General features: G+C 40.2%; 1 long non-coding RNA gene across 2 annotated transcripts; it reads right to left on the reverse strand.

Annotated features, from left to right (window-relative positions):
• Nucleotides 1–445: 445 nt before the first annotated feature.
• LOC124002828 lies at nt 446–20446 on the reverse strand. Of its 2 annotated transcripts, XR_006833122.1 has the most exons (7): nt 20324–20446; nt 15664–15820; nt 13836–14037; nt 12800–12874; nt 7105–7177; nt 3282–3457; nt 446–1048 (listed from the first exon to the last, which is right to left on the reverse strand). It is a non-coding gene; the product is annotated as an uncharacterized LOC124002828 (long non-coding RNA). The 2 variants fall into 2 exon arrangements; XR_006833121.1 differs by lacking the exons at nt 446–1048; nt 3282–3457; nt 7105–7177 and having other exon boundaries at nt 12703–12874.
• Nucleotides 20447–20660: the final 214 nt, after the last annotated feature.

Genomic DNA, 20660 nt, shown 5'->3' on the forward strand with positions numbered 1-20660 from the left:
GCTCTTCCCACACTGATCACAGCTATAAGGCCTCTCTCCTGTGTGTATAAGTCGGTGTTTGGTCACGGTGAAATCTCAAGCAAAACTCTTCCCACACTGATCACAACTATAAGGCTTCCCTCCAGCATGAATCCGCTGGTAAATGACCAATTTTCTCTGTTTAGCAAAATTTTTCCCACAGTCAGAGCAGCGGTGGTGAGGTTTCTTCCTGTAAGTCTTTGCTGGTGTTCATTGAGACGTTCTGATCTGGAGAGACTCTTCTGGAGAGACGACTTGTCAGCATCATGTTGTTTTTGAGGCTCCCCAGATGTTTTGTTTTTAGTAGTCCCCTGTTACTGTCAACCCTGTTACTTTATTTGGCACATAGTATAGGAATATTTTAATTCAATGTCTTAATAAAAACATGTTTTCTTAAGTTGACAGAATGTTCAAATTAGGTGAAAAATATTTTTGGACCAAGTTACACTTTTAAAAATGAGTGGAATGAAACATTTAAAATATATCTAACGGTCGTCACCAGCGTGAGTTTTATGCACCGTGATGTCAGAATGCACTCACTGTTCCAAAATGTGATTATTACGCAACAGGACAGTTAACACGCGCTGCCTGCTAATTATCTATAGGGTGTAATACTTAGTCCAACATTTGACAACAATTTCAGGTATGTTCATCCCAATTTCTTCCTTTGCTTCTGTTCAAGAAACATTTTAACAGAATTGGCGGAACGAACACATCCCTGATGACACGTAGACACAGGAGAGCAATGTAGAATACAGCGAACTCAGCAAAAGTAGTAATTTGTGGTAAGTAATGCGGGCCGCCATCTTTATGCACCTCCGCTATTGTTTCAGAAGCAGACTGTAGTCTAATCTACACACCATGGTTCTAAATGAAATCAAATCTCCATCTTCCTTATCTTCTTCTCCTCTCTCAGTTCCACTCTGCCCCAGTGTTTTCCTGCAGTTGACCAGAACCAGCAGTAAGCGGTACCAGGAGATGTTTGACTTGGGGACCACGGGAGGGTAGAGGGGAACGGGCTAGATTTGTCCTGTTGGCGGCAAGAAATATTAAACATAGTTATCATTAAACCAAATATTTTATTAATTTAGTCTATTTGGGAATCCCTAGAATCTATTTTTTCCTCAAATGTTCAATTGTTAACTACTTCCCACTAATCTAATAGCATTGGGTTGGTGGAGGCATGGGCTAGATTCCACCATATTTATTATACCAGTAATTTCCTTTCAAAACAGAGGAAGAGGCGACTTGTGACGTAAATGATTGAATATACATTTCGTAATTATTAGGTTGTTACGATTGTACTGATAAAAGTAGGACACGTGACATGCCAGCAACTTGGAGAAAAAAACAACAGTATTGCCAGGTTGACATTAGTTACCACAGCCACAAAGTCATGAACCACGACTACTTCAACAATGTATCTACTTAAAATGTCATCTTAAACCTAACCACACTGATTTCTTACCTAGTCGGCTCAGGTTACTGGCCCAACGCTATAAACCGCTAGGCTACCTGCCACCCCTACTTCAGGTACAGAGTAAAGTAGGGGAGGATGGTAGGAATGGACAGAAGAGAGGAGGCTTTCCTTACAAGGCTAAGAGTAGGACACAGCCAGCTGAATAAGTGATGAAATGTGATAGGAAATCATTCAACACGAAGATGTGATTACTGCCAGGAAACAGAGACAGTGGAGAATGTACTGATACAGTGTGGGCAGTATGATAGGGAAACAGAGACAGTGGAGAATGTACTGACAGTGTGGGCAGTATGATGGGGAAACAGAGACAGTGGAGAATGTACTGATACAGTGTGGGCAGTATGATAGGGAAACAGAGACAGTGGAGAATGTACTGATACAGTGTGGGCAGTATGATAGGGAAACAGAGACAGTGGAGAATGTACTGATACAGTGTGGGCAGTATGATAGGGAAACAGAGACAGTGGAGAATGTACTGATATAGTGTGGGCAGTATGATGGGGAAACAGAGACAGTGGAGAATGTACTGATACAGTGTGGGCAGTATGATAGGGAAACAGAGACAGTGGAGAATGTACTGACAGTGTGGGCAGTATGATGGGGAAACAGAGACAGTGGAGAATGTACTGATACAGTGTGGGCAGTATGATAGGGAAACAGAGACAGTGGAGAATGTACTGATACAGTGTGGGCAGTATGATAGGGAAACAGAGACAGTGGAGAATGTACTGATACAGTGTGGGCAGTATGATAGGGAAACAGAGACAGTGGAGAATGTACTGATATAGTGTGGGCAGTATGATGGGGAAACAGAGACAGTGGAGAATGTACTGATACAGTGTGGGCAGTATGATAGGGAAACAGAGACAGTGGAGAATGTACTGATACAGTGTGGGCAGTATGATAGGGAAACAGAGACAGTGGAGAATGTACTGATACAGTGTGGGCAGTATGATGGGGAAACAGAGACAGTGGAGAATGTACTGATACAGTGTGGGCAGTATGATAGGGAAACAGAGACAGTGGAGAATGTACTGATATAGTGTGGGCAGTATGATGGGGAAACAGAGACAGTGGAGAATGTACTGATACAGTGTGGGCAGTATGATAGGGAAACAGAGACAGTGGAGAATGTACTGACAGTGTGGGCAGTATGATGGGGAAACAGAGACAGTGGAGAATGTACTGATACAGTGTGGGCAGTATGATAGGGAAACAGAGACAGTGGAGAATGTACTGATACAGTGTGGGCAGTATGATAGGGAAACAGAGACAGTGGAGAATGTACTGATACAGTGTGGGCAGTATGATAGGGAAACAGAGACAGTGGAGAATGTACTGATACAGTGTGGGCAGTATGATAGGGAAAGAGAGAGACTGGTCCAGTATGAGGGAGAAAGGGGTACAGGAATTGAGTTTGATCAGCATACTGAGTAGAACATTGTTAGATACAGTCACAAATATTTGTATTTTTTAAGAGAAACAGGGAAGGCAGATAGGATTTAGTTCCTCGATCCCTGTCGCTGGCCCACACTCCAGCACAGGAGATGGCTTAATGCACCATAATGTTGGATGTCTACCGCTGATAAACCCCACAGAAGACCTATTTTCATCGTTAGTGTCTGGTCATGTAATGGATAATCTGACTTTCAAATCAGTGGAGGTGAATAAGTACACACTTTTACAAGGAATGAGAGATAATTATGTAAGATACACAGATTCCTACACTTAATAAAGTAGTAAGTTACTTTGCGGTTGGAAGAAAAATCCCAATAAGTTTTACCGTCATGTCTTCTTTGTCCAGCCATTAACAGTCCACAGGAATGTGGTGGATCAAAGACAATGAAAACTAGTTGTAACCGGTTCTGTACCGGTACCGTTCTGCATTGTGTTCTTGTAAGGTGTAGGTGGAAGACAAGGCTCTGGACCCAATTCTGCCGGTTATCTCTCTTTTAATGACTGCATGGAATGGATACAAATACAAGGCAAAAGTTAATGCTGCCGTCTGGCCTCCCATACAAGTATATTTGCCTCTCCTCATCACGCTCTGAGCAAACTCATTAGTAAAAGCGTCAACAAAAAAATACACTGAAAATATGAACATGTACAAAAGACTCACATTTCATTTGATAAATGTTGTACACCAATACAATAATAATTAGCTAATAAGTGCTAAATATTTCTTAGTGTACTATTGTCCCATTATACTTGAGGCATACAAATGAAGCAACGACGCCATTTTGACATGACCGGACCGGTAACAAAATGAACGACAGCTAACTAGGCACATTAAACATGCAATACAAAATCGTCACATTTCACAACATACCTGAATGGAACAGACACAAGGCAAAAGTTAATGCTACCGTCTGGACTCCCATACAACTATATTTGCCTGATAAAAGACAGTGAGAAAATTATTTTTGTATCTCAGCCGCCGTCCACCTATCAGCTGTTTTGAACTTGAAAGCCGAAGAAGAGAAGGATCTGGGCAGTGTTTCACAAACATCATCTCATTACCTCTCGGCTGAAGTACTCGATGTGCCGACCCTGCCTCCTCAAACACTCCTCGGCCACATCTACTGCCTTGTTCAAATGGATCCAGTACTTCATGGCATTTTCTCCTAGTACTTGCAAAGTGTTATAAAAAGAAATCGGCAAGAGGCATGGATGAATATGTCGACTCACTGAAAAGTTATTTCAGTATATCTATCACTTTGGGGTTCTCGTGAGGTTTCAGAGATGTATTGCTGTGGAGTTATCTTTACGATGTCTCTACCTCTACCTCTCCCCAGAAGCTTGGACATGATCTCCTGTGACTGTTCTATGACCGACACGCCCCTCTTTGTCAGGTAAGCATCCATGAGCTCCTCCCATTCATGTACTGAGTACTTGTCAGACCCCTCCCCTCTGAAACATGGAGTCTCTCTCACGTCAGACTGCACGACCAACTTCATACCAGATAAATGAAGGGAGGGTGTGTCAGTGAATGTCTGTCCTGCACTGGAGCTCTGAGAATGTGCGCCTCTATCCTCCTTCCTCTCACCTTCCTTCCTAATCTGAGCTGATATAGACTGTCCTATCTGATGGGCGAGTTGTGTGGTAAGATTTCCCAAGTCAGGACTGGCCACCTCTGAACTATCTGAATGTCACTAAGCATAATGAAAGGAGCTGACGGTGTGTCGTTAGGCACCCGAGTGGAGCAAAAATGTGGTGAATCGACAACATCTATAGTTCTAGCTGGGGTCTGAGGCAACTCCCTGAAAACCTCCCTCTCCCAAGACCCAGTTGAAGCTCATCACTGAAAACACAGTCTCCTTTTTCAACAATATACAGTTGAAATCGGAAGTTTACATACACCTTAGCAAAATACATTTAAACTCAAGTTTCACATTTCCTGACATTTAATCCTAGTAAAAAATCCCTGTGTCTTTGGTCAGTTAGGATCACCACTTTATTTTAAGAATGTGAAATGTCAGAATAATGGTAGAGAATTATTTATTTCAGCTTTTTTCTTTCATCACATTTCCAGTGGGTCAGAAGTTCACGTACACTCAATTAGTATTTGGTAGAATTGCCTTTAAATTGTTTAACTTGGGCCAAACATTTTGGGTAGCCTTCCACAAGCTTCCCACAATAAGTTGGATGAATTTTGGCCCATTCCTCCTGACAGAGCTGGTGTAACTGAGTCAGGTTTGTAGGCCTCCTTGCTCACACATGCTTTTTCAGTTCTACCCACAAATGTTCTATAGGATTGAGGTCAGGGCTTTGTGATGGCCACTCCCAATGCCTTGACTTTTTGTCCTTAAGCCATTTTGCCACAACTTTGGAAGTATACTTGGGGTCATTGTCCATTTGGAAGACCCATTTGAAAACCAAGCTTTAACATCCTGACTGATGTTGCTTCAATATATCCACATAATTTTCCTCATCATGATGCCATCTATTTTGAGAAGTGCACCAGTCCCTCCTGCAGCAAAGCACCCCCACAACATGATGCTGCCACCCTTGTGCTTCACGGTTGGGATGGTGTTCTTCGGCTTGCAAGCCTCCCCCTTTTCCCCCAAACATAATGATGGTCATTATGGCCAAACAGTTCTGTTTTTGTTTCATTAGACCAGAAGCCATTTCTCCAAAAAGTATGATCTTTGTCCCCATGTGCAGTTGCAAACCGTTGTCTGGCTTTTTTAATGGCGGTTTTGGAGCAGTGGCTTCTTCTTTGCTGAGCGGCCTTTCAGGTTATGTCGATATAGGACTCGTTTTACTGTGGATATAGATACTTTTGTACCCGTTTCCTCCAGCATCTTCACAAGGTCCTTTGCTGTTGTTCTGGGATTGATTTGCACTTTTCGCACCAAAGTACGTTCATCTCTAGGAGACAGAACGAGTCTCCTTCCTGAGCGGTATGACGGCTGTGTGGTCCCATGGTGTTTATACTTGAATACTATTGTTTGTACAGATGAACGTGGTACCTTAAGGCATTCGGAAATTGCTCCCAATGATGAACCAGACTCGTGGAGGTCTACAATTTTTTTCCTGAGGTCTTGGCTGATTTCTTTTGATTTTCCCATAATGTCAAGGAAAGAGGCACTGAGTTTGATGTTAGGCCTTGAAATACATCCACATGTACACCTCCAATTGACTCAAATGATGTCAATTAGCCTAACAGAAGCTTCTAAAGCCATGACATCATTTTCTGGAACTTTCCAAACTGTTTAAAGGCAGTAAACTTAGTGTACATAAACTTCTGACCCACTGGAATTGTGACACAGTGAAATAATATGTCTATACAATTGTTGGAAAAATGACTTGTCATGCACAAAGTAGATGTCCTAACAGACTTGCCAAAACTATAGTTTGTTAACAATAAATTTGTGGAGTGGTTGAAAGATGAGTTTTAATGACTCCAACCTAAGTGTACGTAAATGTCCGACTTCAACTTGAAGTCATATTCACTTTCAAAATACACAAATAAAATGGAATATATGTAACAACAATTTCAAATGTATCAGTTAATCTAAGAGATATACCAAACAAACCATTAGCTATTTTTTGGTGTGTTTAAGAGATTTCACTTCCAACCTATTTATAGCATAGCAACTCCCGGTGACCAAGCTGGTGTTGATCAACGGCGATTCATAATGATCCACGTTGATCTGCGTCACGGCACCAATGTAACCGGCTCTGCACCGGTACCTTTCTGCGTGTAGGTGGGAGACAAGGCTCTGGACACAATTCTGCCGGTTGTCTCTCTAGTAATGACTGCATGGAATGGATACAAATACAAGGCAAAAGTTAATGCTGCCGTCTGGCCTCCCATACAAGTATATTTGCCTCTCCTCATCACGCTCTGAGCAAACTCATTAGTAAAAGCATCAACAGAAAAATATTTCGTTTTAAAAATGTTGTACACCAATACAATAATAATTTGCTAATAAGTGCTAAATATTTCTTAGAGAGAGTACTATTGTACCATTATACTGAGGCATACTAATGAAGCAACAAAGCCATTTTTTACATAACCGAACAGCTAAAAAAATAATAAAAAAACAGCTAACTAGGCACATCAAACATGAAATACAAAATCGTCACATTTCACAACATACCTGCAAGGAATGGATACAAATACAAGGCCAAATGTTAATGCTGCCGTCTGGACTCCCATACAAGTATATTTGCCTGATAAAAGACAAAAGACAGTGCAGAATGCCCGTGAGAAAATCATCAGAAAACTCAAGATGTCTGCACCTGAAAGAGACCCTCTCCCGCAACAAAGCTAACGGTAGCTGGGCTAGCCTTGCAAAGTTGCACTCGGAACATGATCCCCATTCACATGAATGTATATTCATATAAACAGCAATGCAACAGTAAATCAGTGACGATATCACTTTTGCTCGTCTCTTCTTGTGCATTTGTGAACATGTGCATTCAAAAGACCGGCGCATACATAACACAAACATATATACATACATACCTCCTCTCCTCATCAGGCTCTGAGAAAACTGAGGAGTAAAATAATGGCTTCCGTTGATGACATCACAGCATTAACACAATTTAGAAAATATTTACAATAAAATAGTTCACTCATGAAAGTAATGTAATATATCCCAAAATAACCTTAAAATAAATATGAGGGATTTTCGGGGAAATACATAACGTATATTTTACACCTGTTACATAGGCCTATACATTTTATATTGCAACAGCAGGCCTATACTGTTAAAAGAACCAGACTTACATTTCCTTCCGTAAGAAAGGCACTCTGAGTCCTTAACGAAACACAAAACATAACGGGCAATTGATCCTACTTCGAATCTGAAACCTAATAGTAAGCATCAACTTCAATGACAGTTAACATAAAGTTAAAACACAAATATGACATTCCTGCGCCACAATAACATTGTCGCCGAGGATGGCTAACTAACGTTAGTGTTTGATTCAGATCATCCGTTTGGTCATCAAACAGCCTAGCTAGGTAGCGAAATGTTAACTAGACTCGGGAGTTCGTGTGGGACATATGTGCTTCAGGAGCCTGTGGGTTTGATATTATTCCACCATGGACAACAACAACTGGCTACTAGTTCGTTTTCTGACAAATGTAATCCAATATCTTGCATTACTGCACCAATACTATAGTATAAATCCATTTATGCTTTAGAGACAGGCAGAAATGAATGCAATTACTGCATTTCACGGGGGAGGGTCATATTATTTCAATTTCAGTCAGGGGAGGATTTCGTGTTTTTTAAAGTTTAGTCCAGGGAGGGTCATTTAATTTGTAATTGATTAAATGTCAGTATTTGTCACCATTTTGGAATTTACGTATTGAATTCCCATCTAACCTCAGTGTACAACCCTGCTCTCTCTCTTTTCTTTCCCTCTCTCTTTCTCTCTCAATTTCAATTTAAGGTTCTTTATTGACATGGGAAACACATGTTTACAAGTGAAATGGTTAATAAACAAAGTGAAATAAACAATACAAAAATGAACAGTCAATTTTACACTCAAAAAAGTTCAAAATGAATGAAGACAATTCAAATGTCATATTATGTCTATATACAGTGTTGTAATGATGTGCAAATAGTTAAAGCACAAAAGGGAAATTAAATAAACATTAATATAGGTTGTATTTACAATGGTGTTTGTTCTTCACTGGTTGGCCTTTTCTTGTGGCAACAGGTCACAAATCTTGCTGCTGGGATTGCACACTGTGGTATTTCACCTAATAGATATGTGAGTCTATCAAAATTGTATTTGCTTTCAAATTCTTTGTGGGTCTGTTTAATCTGAGGGAAATATGTGTCTCTAATATGGTCATACATTTGGCAGGATGTTAATTAAGAAGTTAGGAAGTGCAGCTCAGTTTCCACCTCATTTTGTGGGCAGTGTGCACTTGGCCTGTCTTCTCTTCTCTATGCTCATGCTCTGTACATAGTCAAAGATTTTCTTAATTCTGGGTCAGTCTCAGAGGTCAGGTATTCTGCCACTGTGTCCTCTCTGTTTAGGGCCTAATAGCTTCCAGTTTGCTCTCTTCTTTCTTCTTCGTCCCCTGAAGATTTCTCCAGCAGTTCACTTAATCCTGGTTCATCAACCCCATTACTCCTCAAAACACATAACAATTGCTCCCTTTCCCTCACATATTTCAAGGAATGATCACACCTCCCAGTCAGATGTCTCCCAACCAATTTCAACTGAGCCTTGTGTTTCTCAGCCTTGTGACAACACTTTCCTCCCTTCTCTCTCGGCCTGAGGACCTCCCTGCCCCCACCTTTTCCTGGATCTCATCCAGGTGTCTTCCCTTTCTCTCCCTGTTCCTGGATCTCATACAGGTGTCTTCCCTTTCTCTCCCTGTTCCTGGATCTCATACAGGTGTCTTCCCTTTCTCTCCTTGTTCCTGGATCTCATACAGGTGTCTTCCCTTTCTCTCCCTGTATCTCATACAGGTGTCTTCCCTTTCTCTCCCTGTTCTTGGATCTCATACAGGTGTCTTCCCTTTCTCTCCCTGTATCTCATACAGGTGTCTTCCCTTTCTCTCCCTGTTCCTGGATCTCATACAGGTGTCTTCCCTTTCTCTCCTTGTTCCTGGATCTCATACAGGTGTCTTCCCTTTCTCTCCCTGTATCTCATACAGGTGTCTTCCCTTTCTCTCCTTGTTCCTGGATCTCACCAGGTGTCTTCCCTTTCTCTCCTTGTTCCTGGATCTCATACAGGTGTCTTCCCTTTCTCTCCCTGTATCTCATACAGGTGTCTTCCCTTTCTCTCCTTGTTCCTGGATCTCATACAGGTGTCTTCCCTTTCTCTCCCCGTTCCTGGATCTCATCCAGGTGTCTTCCCTTTCTCTCCCTGTTCCTGGATCTCATACAGGTGTCTTCCCTTTCTCTCCTTGTTCCTGGATCTCATACAGGTGTCTTCCCTTTCTCTCCTTGTTCCACAACTCTTTGCCAATGGTTTGGAACCACTGTTCTTATTAACCCTTTGGCTTCTGCTTTAAGGATTGACAATTCCATCTCAACATTACACACATGCTGATTCCCTCGTCACTTTTACCCCTACCTACATGTACATACTACCACAATTACCTAAACGACCTTGTACTCCTTCACATTGACTTGGTACCGGTACTCCTTGTATATAGCTTCGTTATTATTATTTAGTGTTACTATTTTCCAAAGCATTAAAAAAAAAACTTTTAAACTCTGCATTGTTGAGAAAGGGCTCGGCAGTTACCTGTATTTGCTTGTGATAAAATGTCAACTTAATCCACAGTTATTTTTTGAAACTATTGATCCTCTGTGGCTAAATGATGCTCTCTGGTGTATTTTGAAAATTGAGAGTGAGCTCCTGTGGTTGGATACAAAAATAAAAAAACAGAAAAACCTTTGTTATTATATTGTCATGAGCCCCGATCCATTTCAACTTTTGTGCACGTCTATGGCACCGACAGCAGGGGGAGGCTTGGAGAACATTCATAACAATGACATGACGCTACCCACTGGTTGAGGTGCAACCTATGAATAAGAAAACATTTGTTTTACATTTGTCTATTTTCCCAGCACTCAGACTCTGTGTGTGTTTCTCTGTCTGTCTGTCTGTCTTGTACTTCCAGATGTGGCTGGAGGAGTGGTGGCCACTGGAAGGCAACTTTAATACTGGAGAAAATGTAAGAGCTAAAATGTATCTATAACATCTGATACAAGTATTCTATATCTATTAGGTACTACTACAGTGGTAGCAGGTGAGCCCTCCTTTAATAATCATATTTCATGAATGTACAGGGTCCATTTTGACACAAGACAACAATCCAGACTAATAATTTACCAAAGGTCAGATACTAATGAATACAAGTGTTTATATGGACAGAGTCGATCTGATCCTAGATCAGCATCCTACTCTGATGGCGAATTCTCTCTCCCTGATCATCCTGTCCATCATTTCACAACGTCACCAGGTGTGAGGTGTAACCAGGGTGTAGTGATGTAGTAAGTTAATGTAACCAGGTGTGGAAGTGTAACCAGGGTGTAGTGATGTAGCAAATTAATGTAACCAGGTGTGAGGTGTAACCAGGGTGTAGTGATGTAGCAAATTAATGTAACCAGGTGTGAGGTGTAACCAGGGTGTAGTGATGTAGTAAGTTAATGTAACCAGGTGTGGAGGTGTACCCAGGGTGTAGTGATGTAGTAAGTTAATGTAACCAGGTGTGGAGGTGTACCCAGGGTGTAGTGATGTAGTAAGTTAATGTAACCAGGTGTGGAGGTGTAACCAGGGTGTAGTGATGTAGTAAGTTAATGTAACCAGGTGTGGAGGTGTAACCAGGGTGTAGTGATGTAGTATATTAATGTAACCAGGTGTGGAGGTGTAACCAGGGTGTAGTTATGTAGTATATTAATGTTACCAGGTGTGGAGGTGTAACCAGGGTGTAGTGCTGCTGGAGCTTTAATTAATATAATACTTTGTGATCTTAACTCACGTGTCCGTCGTCTACTGCGTCCCTTTAAGTCAGAGTTGGATTTGAAGGCCATCTTTCTGGTTTATACGTGAATGAATAAAGAATCAAGTTATTAAATCAAAATGATAACATGAAGTGAAAGTCTTAGATTCTCACCTGAACCACATGATTCCAGAGAGATGGAGTATGAGAATCTGCGATTCCTACAGATTCCTGACCCAGTAACACCGAAACACAATCGCTCAAAATAAGGACATTAAATTAAAGCACAAACCTGTTGGCTCATACTGACAGTAGAGTTTGTCCACACTTGTTTACCATAGTTGCAGAGTTGAGTGTGTCGTGGAATTATCAGAATTTGTTGGTAACATTTGTAAGATGTTTAATATTCCTCTAATGTGTGTAAGTTACTTCTCATAAGAATGTATTTTGTTGTACTATAGTGGTGGCCATTGGCAGTTATCTGTTCTATGTCAGGACTAAGTTGCATGGGCCACATGAGAGGGGAGAGGTCAAAGTGTCATCATGTGTAAACATATCTTTTACTCCCTACTTTTCCCAGTGGGGAAAGGAGGGTTTGCAGTGTCTGGAATCATTCTATGCTCCCTCTTATGTTGTTTCTATCTTAACCTATAGACTCACCTCCTATCCGTGAGTTTGTCCAGGAGTTTGTGTTTAGAGTGGGTTGTATATAAATGACAATTTGATATATGCCTGTTGATATGGAGGATTTGATTGATGGTTCTGGGGTTTGGGAAAGGAGACAAAGCTGAACGATAATTTATAGCCCACTCTGTCTGACTAGGGGATATTCTCTCTGAAGTAAGGTTTTTTCTCTGTGTAAGTTCCTAAGATCTGTGATTTGTCATGTCGTCTAGGAGGGGGTGGATCTTTGCTATAAAGGATCCCATTTGCGATTGTGTAAGGGACTCTCAACTTTTCAGTTAGAGATACTGAACTGTTGAAAGTCAAAATGCTATTGCAAATGCTTAATTATTATTAAAGGTGAAGATTAAGCATAACTCTGACTCGTGTGATTTGCTCTCTCATCATTTGGTAATGAAGGAAATTTCCACGACAAGTGTGAATAGCAACCTCAGACAAGCATCCCTCTGATCCCTCTGATCCCTCTGATCCCTCTGATTCCTCTGATTCCTCTGACTCAGTTAGTTTCACAGTTGCTGAGAGAGTTATGGAAACCACTATTGCATCTGTGAAGAACAGCTCCTAAATATGAACAATGCATGCCAGAAAAACATTGAGAAACAACTTTCCTTTATTAAAAATGTCTATAGATTGAATTGCAAAGCATAGGAGAAAAATGTTCACTGAAATATTATGAATGGGGCCAAAACCTGTCCGGGAACAGAGAACGACCAACACACTTCCTGCTGTTCTCGAGGCCGTTGTTGCATCTCCCACCCTGCAGTCTTAGAAACATGAAGATAAACAACTAAAACATACTTTATAACTGGTAAACAACTAATCCTGATACTTCAATTGAAAAATCAGTTATTATAACAGATGTGTAGCACTGTAAGACACGTGTTTCTCTGTTGATTTGTTTTAAACACTGAGTATTGGGACCCAGGACAACAACATATCCTGGTCTCTATTCTCAGGACCAGGACTATAACACTGAGTATTGGGACCCAGGCCAACAACATATCCTGGTCTCTATTCTCAGGACCAGGACTATAACACTGAGTATTGGGACCCAGGACAACAACATATCCTGGTCTCTAGTATTGGGACCCAGGCCAACAACATATCCTGGTCTCTATTCTCAGGACTATAACAAATAGTCCTGGTCTCTATTCTCAGGACCAGGACTTAACACTGAGTAAACAGTCTTTATTAAAACATTTATTGGGACCCAGGCTAACAACATATCCTGGAATTCAGGACCAGGAAAACACTGAGTATTGGGACCCAGAATATCCTGGTCTCTCTCAGGACCAGGACTTAACACTGAGTATTGGGACAAACATATCCTGGTCTCTAGTAAATGTCCAAACAGATTAAAACATTTAAATGTATGAAAATATATGAATATTGGTCTTCCATGTTCACCAAACATTAGTATGTCCAGATGTAACAAATGTAGTTATGGGTCTTAAATGTAGTCCTGTACATTAGCTAATTGGCAAGAGTTTTGCTCAGAAACAGCAAATGCACTAGGTGACATCATTTCTGCATTAGCAAAATGTAATTATTGGCCTGATCTCTTCTCAGAAATGGCTAATGTAATTAGTGACATCTAATTATCTCCCACACACTCTCCTTGGGCCATCTAGTGTTGGGAATGACATACACATGAACATACAGTGTAACCAAAGTATAATACTAGAACTCAATTACAGTGAGATTATATACATGTATTGTACTTACATGTGACAGTGAGTCTCTTCAGCAGAGAGGAGAATCTGTCTGTATCCTCACTGCTGACTGGGTCTAGGTAGTTATTTTGGTATTTGGGTTGGTGAGACGTCTGTTCTTGTACCAGATGTAGGTGGGGTTGTCAGTCAGAGTACAGGTGGTGCTACAGGTCAGTGTCAGTCTGTCACTATAGTTTGAACTTTTGCCTTCGGGCCTGTGATTAAAAACAAATAACAAACGACAACCATTGTAATCAAACGGTGTCTCTGTGACTGTATGACCTCTGGGATATGTGTAAGAGCAGGACAGATCCACTGTTGACCTCTTTTAAGGCACAAATACTCTGAGGGGTGTAAGTCACACTCCAATTGAAGTGATTGAAGTTTTTCCCACACTGATCACAGCTATAAGGCTTCTCTCCTGTGTGTATGAGTTGGTGTTTAGTCAGGTGTCCTGACTCATTGTACATCAGTATTACATTTTAAATCTGTTATTAAATAATATGAATAAAGAATTATTTGAAAAGTTCCTCCATCAACCCTGTCAAATCAACCCTGTGTCACATCAACCCTGTGTCACATCAACCCTGTGTCACATCAACCCTGTGTCACTTCTATTAAGATTTTAACCCAACTAACACAATCATTTCTCCAAGTTTTATCATCGTTGAGTAAAGTTACAAGTGCAGAATAATATGATTATTGTGAAGTCAATTAGTATAAGAGTTTGATTTAAACATTGACATGCTTTGAAAGAACAATTTCCCTAATAAACCTGTTTACATGGACACATCTGAAATCAGGCTGCTCTGATGGCACTTTTACAGCGATTATCAATCAAAATAAACGTTCTTCCACGGCGACTATGTTATGTTTTTTAAGCAGTATAAAGTTCGTATGTGAAAGCTATTTCTAAACTGTATACTTTGTTTTTCCTGAACTCAGTCAAAAGAAGTTAGCTGGCGCTGCTTGTGTTAGAACATACACAGATTAAATACACCTCTATAACTCTGATTAAAGTGTTTACATGTCCTAATCATTCTAAAGATTGTTCAGAAAACCAGGTGTTTTTAAAGGTGTATCCTTACTTCCCATTACAGAGTAAGGTGTTTACATGACTAATGACATACTCGGCCTACTGCCATAATCTGTTTAATAGCAAATGATTAGTGTGCATGTAAAGCCCTAGTTATTTGGTTACTTTAACAGTCATTTCTGAACATTATTTATTTCATGTGATTAGTGATTAATTTGCATCTGTCCCTCATTTTAAGGTCAACTTACATGAACTGAACTCATGTTTTAATATGGTGAAACATTGAATGTGAAATCATAGAGTGAAAACAGGTTTGCTGGTTCTCGTCTTTTTATCGATTCTCTGGTGTTTTTTGTAGAAAACTGAGCAAGTGAACCATTTTACCCATAAAGTAAAATGGTAGAATATATTTTTTTGTGAAGCATTCAATTTTCACTCCCCGTGGAACAAAACTAGCTTCCATTACCCCTGTCATAAGCACATTTGTGGCTGATTTAAAAGGACTATTTTACCAATGTAAACTAGTGGTTGTTGTTTTCAGTTGTCCCCTGTTACTTTATTTAGCACATTGTCACTTAGTATAGTATTTATTTTCATATAACCTCTGGAGAAAACATGTTTTTATGAAGTTGAACATGTGCTCTTCATGAAAGAACGTTACAATTAGGTGAAATCAAAAGTGTTTTGGGGGGACCAAGTTACACTTCTCAGAATTGGGTGGAACGACCAAATATTTTCATCAATATATAATTAACCAATTCATTGTTACAGAAGCAGACTGTAATCTAATCCACATGGTTCTTACTTAATGAAATCAAATCTCCATGTTCCTCTTGCCCTTCTCTCTCAGTTCCACTCTGCCCCGGTGTTTGACTGCAGTCGACCAGAACCAGCAGTAAAGTACGGAGAGGCAGTCGACCTGGGGACTCCTGGAGGGTGGAGGGGGACAGGCTAGCTTTGTCCTGTTGGCCGCAAGAAGTATTACAGTTGATTATTAAACCAAATATTGTATAATTCAGTCTAAACCTCTGATTTGGGTGCATCCCTCGAATATCTCCTTTAACCGGAAATGTTCAATCGTTCACTATAAGCCACAAATCTAAGAGCGTTGGATTGGTGGGTATGGGCTCGTTTCCACCATATTTCTTATACTAGTCATTTCCTATCAAACACCACGGAAGAGGAGAAGCAAGAGGGATAACTGGGCCCAAAATCTGGCTTCTGGCTTATTTGACCATATAAACATTTTCGTAACGAGTTGGTTGTTAGGAGTGTATTGTAACGAGTTGGTTGTTAGGAGTGTATTGGTAACGAGTTGGTTGTTAGGAGTGTATTGGTAACGAGTTGGTTGTTAGGAGTGTATTGGTAACGAGTTGGTTGTTAGGAGTGTATTGGTAACGAGTTGGTTGTTAGGAGTGTATTGGTAACGAGTTGGTTGTTAGGAGTGTATTGGTAACGAGTTGGTTGTTAGGAGTGTATTGGTAACGAGTTGGTTGTTAGGAGTGTATTGGTAACGAGTTGGTTGTTAGGAGTGTATTGGTAACGAGTTGGTTGTTAGGAGTGTATTGGTAACGAGTTGGTTGTTAGGAGTGTATTGGTAACGAGTTGGTTGTTAGGAGTGTATTGGTAAACGGTTGTTAGGACGTGTGACATCCTTTGAGAAAAAATAATAATTTTTTTGGCAGTATGCCTGGTCGTCACGAGTTACCACAAACAAAGCCATAAACCACACCCATTTCTACAACGGATCTTATTAAATGTGATTTTAACCCTAACCTTGAAAACACTAACTTTATGCCTAACCCTAAATAAATAAAATTACGATATAGATGTTTGACATTGTGGCAACTAGTGACAACACGCATATCTGCCCTCTCATTGGCTATAATGGTCAGACCTGATCTTACCTCTTCCCGATTGCCTTCGTTTCAAACTCAACACCCCTCAGCCCTTGAATTGCGTTTTACATCCGAGTGTACCTTAAATGTCCCTTGCCCAAGCGAGGGAGAGTGATGATCAGAGGCAACGTCCTTGGTGGAAATCTTAAAGTATAACTTAAAAACAACCAACCGAAAGCTATCAATGTACCTAGTAAGCTAATGTATAAAGCTAGTGTCGTGGAAATATTGGTCCAATAATATTTCTCAGATACCGGAACATCAAATTTATATAGACTTTATTACAAAGCCAAGCTGGTCCAAGGATCATCTGACTTCGCCAGTCTCAGCACACTCCTTTTATACAGTTTCATCCTTCCATAACATACAGTCACTCCTCTTTATGCAAAACACCCTTTGACATTCCGCCATCATTATCGTTTTGTCTCACTTCTGACTTATTTACACCCATCTTAGATTATACTGGTGGCGTCACCATATTACTAATATGTCATGTTCAGGACAACAGATTTGCACCTTGTCAGCTCGGGGATTCGGTTACTGGCCCAATGCTCTAACCACTAGGCTACCTGCCGCCCCCATCCATCCATCCATCCATCCATCCATCCATCCATCCATCCATCCATACATACATACATACATACATACATACATCCATCCATACATACATACATACATACATACACTACATACATTAAATACATACATACATACATACTATTAAATGTCATACATAAACATTTAAATACATACATACATACATACATACATGTCTACCTATAAATGATTAACTAATGTGCATGTCCAATATCCTTCACAAGACCAGGCTAATGGTTATAAATGATTAAAACTGCATGTTTTTCAAAGACCAGGCTAATGGTGGCTACAAATTTCTTGTTAAAATGATTAACTAATGTGCACAAGAATTTTATAAATGATTAACTAGGATTAAATGACCAGGCTAATGGTGAAAAATTATTAACTGAGTTTAAATAAATTATTAACGTAATTTGACCAGGCTAATGGTGCCTATAAATGATTAACTAATGTGAATGTCCAATAGCCTTCACAAGACCAGGCTAATGGTGCCTAAAATGATTAACTAATGTGCTTCAAAGACCAGGCTAATGGTGCCTATAAATACAGGTACATGTCCTATAAATAGTGACCAGGCTTGGTGCCTATAAATGATTAACTAATGTGCATGTCCAATAGCCTTCACAAGACCAGGCTAATGGTGGCTATAAATGATTAACTAATGTGCATGTCCAATATCCTTCACAAGACCAGGCTAATGGTGGCTATAAATTATTAACTAATGTGCATGTCCAATAGCCTTCACAAGACCAGGCTAATGGTGCCTATAAATGATTAACTAATGTGCATGTCCAATAGCCTTCACAAGACCAGGCTAATGGTGCCTATAAATGATTAACTAATGTGCATGTCCAATAGCCTTCACAAGACCAGGCTAATGGTGCCTATAAATTATTAACTAATGTGCATGTCCAATAGCCTTCACAAGACCAGGCTAATGGTGCCTATAAACCAGGCTAATGGTGGCTATAAAACTAATGTGCATGTCCAATAGCCTTCACAAGACCAGGCTAATGGTGCCTATAAATGATTAACTAATGTGAATGTCCAATAGCCTTCACAAGACCAGGCTAATGGTGCCTATAAATGATTAACTAATGTGCATGTCCAATAGCCTTCACAAGACCAGGCTAATGGTGCCTATAAATTATTAACTAATGTGCATGTCCAATAGCCTTCACAAGACCAGGCTAATGGTGCCTATAAATGATTAACTAATGTGAATGTCCAATAGCCTTCACAAGACCAGGCTAATGGTGCCTATAAATGATTAACTAATGTGCATGTCCAATAGCCTTCACAAGACCAGGCTAATGGTGCCTATAAATTATTAACTAATGTGCATGTCCAATAGCCTTCACAAGACCAGGCTAATGGTGCCTATAAATGATTAACTAATGTGAATGTCCAATAGCCTTCACAAGACCAGGCTAATGGTGCCTATAAATGATTAACTAATGTGCATGTCCAATAGCCTTCACAAGACCAGGCTAATGGTGCCTATAAATTATTAACTAATGTGCATGTCCAATAGCCTTCACAAGACCAGGCTAATGGCGTCTATATATTATTAACTAATGTGCATGTCCAATAGCCTTCACAGGACCAGGCTAATGGTGGCTATATATTATTAACTAATGTGAATGTCCAATAGCCTTCACAGGACCAGGCTAATGGTGGCTATAAATTATTAACTAATGTGCATGTCCAATAGCCTTCACAAGACCAGGCATGACCCAGAATGGTTAAGCCTGTATTGACTCAGCTTGAACATAAACATTGGTTCTGCTTACACATATACTAATGGTTAACCCTATATCGATTTTGCTTACTACTTCTAAGAAAACAGTATAGGTACTGGAAAATCCCCAAAACGAGCACTCCTGTCAGCTAGCTAGCTACAGTTACCCATAGCTGGCTAGCTACAGTTACCCATAACTAGCTACAGTTACCCATAGCTGGCTAGCTAGTTTTATAATTTATTCCAAAACATTTCAGAATTGCACCCCTCACTACAAAACTAAGGCAATTTGTCAACACTAAGAAGTATTTTTATAATTGCAAGCTAGCATCATATGTTTTTTTACTGAGATACCGAAATGCTTGTTGTTGATTAAATTTGACACTTAGCGGCCACCTGACTTTGACAATGTGACTACAGTTTGTATTGAATTGTGGGTCATATCAACTCAGCAAGTGACCAAAGTTGTTCAAGCTAAATCGAGGGCCAACGTTGGGATTTGGACCTCCCTTAAAATGGCAATCAAACTGCATCCGGTTATGACGGAGATACAACTGAGGGAAAAACAACGTGTTTGGAACTGCAGCCATTTATTTTCTTTGTTAGAACGGCCACTTGAATATCTGGTCAAATAATGGCTAATGTGTAAGAAATCAGTGAAGGAATGTGAACATGTGCACACTGGGAGGAAGGAGAGAATTAGGTCATAGTCACAGATTCCTAAACATGATTGTATGAACTGCCTTAATTTTTCTGGACCCCAGGAAGAGTATCTGCTGCGTCGGCAGCTAATGGCTATCCATAATAAATACTGTAATGAAACGAGCAGGGAGCAGGTCTCGAACCCTCGACCTTCTAGCCCGAAGTCCAGCACGCTATCGTATGCCGCAAGATCAATATCCGCCCTAAAAAACCCAAGGTCGTTACAATACAAATTATAGTTGTAGGGTAGTTATTTTTAAATGTAACCTTTATTTAACTAGGCAAGTCCGATATAAACACTTAGAATGACGGCCTATGAACAACGGATTAACTGCCTTGTTCAGGGACAGAACGACATATGTTTATCTGGTCAGCTCGGGGATTCGGTTACTGACCCAACGCTCTAACCACTAGGCTACCTGCCGCTCCAAACAGAACACAGCAATGTGGAGGTTCAAATAGGATGAAAACTAGGCCTAGACATTTTATACAACACAGCGGGCATATAATGTTAAAACCAGATTTACCCGATCCATTGTGGAAGCTACTGTGTCTCTGTAGGATATGAACTGCTGTCCGCGTCAACAATTTGCTGTTGTCTTGTTCCTCTTTAGTGTTTTATGGCAGACCTGTTGCCGTATTGCCGCCACCTACTGTACGGGCGTGTGGACGAAGAAGAAAAAAATCAATCCAAATGATTTCCATCGTAGGCAAAGAATTCATGCAGGACTTCTCTCCATAATTGTGTAAAATCTTCATGAATTTGTTCCATTATAAATCTACTGATGTCTTGCCACAGATTATTTACATAAATACCACTGAAAAAAAGATGCAACACTGTTTCTGGGTGGTCATTACAAAAGG

The sequence above is a fragment of the Oncorhynchus gorbuscha genome, linkage group LG18 (genome assembly GCF_021184085.1).
Source record: "Oncorhynchus gorbuscha isolate QuinsamMale2020 ecotype Even-year linkage group LG18, OgorEven_v1.0, whole genome shotgun sequence".
Lineage (NCBI taxonomy): Eukaryota > Metazoa > Chordata > Actinopteri > Salmoniformes > Salmonidae > Oncorhynchus > Oncorhynchus gorbuscha.